We start from the raw sequence: 656 nt of genomic DNA on the forward strand, positions 1-656 counted from the left end.
TGGGATACGAATACCCAGCTGTTTTCCTGAGGTGGGATCTCTGCACCCACCAGAGGCATAGGCAATATGTGGGAGAGCGGGAGGGGGCACAAGTGACACAGTGGGGGATCTTTTCCTCTCCAAGTTTTCTGTGCCCACAGTCAGGCACAGGGCTGCAGCTGGGCAAGAGCCATTCTGGGCAAGAGCCGCTCCCACAGCCTAGCAGTTGGAACCTGGTGCAGGAGGGCATATCATGCCATAGTAGCCACCAAAGTGAGGTGCTCCCTGCCTGCCCAGCAGCAATGAGGGCACAACTCTGAGCTCCTGCTGCACTTTACCTTGGTAACCATGGCAGCATGCTGTTCCCATACATTCTGGGTCCTATCCATTGGACTATGGAGGCACGTACTGCCCAGAGCTAGTTCAGGCCGCTTGGAGCCCTGTTCTTCATTCCCCACTGTGGGTGTGGAAATCTGGGTGGAGTACATGCCCCTCCATGTCACCTTCCCCCCACTGCTACATCATCTGTGCCCCTTCCACCCCGTGCACCCATAGACCTACCTGGAGGGAGCTGTGGTAGATGTTCTTCATCTCTGCTTGACTGCCATGTACATGTGTGAGCAAATGCATGTGGCACTCCCTGCCTCCATTTACCACCCCCCCCCCCCAGCCCCCAA

The sequence above is a fragment of the Gavialis gangeticus genome, unplaced genomic scaffold (assembly GCF_001723915.1).
Source record: "Gavialis gangeticus isolate Ggan-Ray unplaced genomic scaffold, GavGan_comp1, whole genome shotgun sequence".
NCBI lineage: Eukaryota > Metazoa > Chordata > Crocodylia > Gavialidae > Gavialis > Gavialis gangeticus.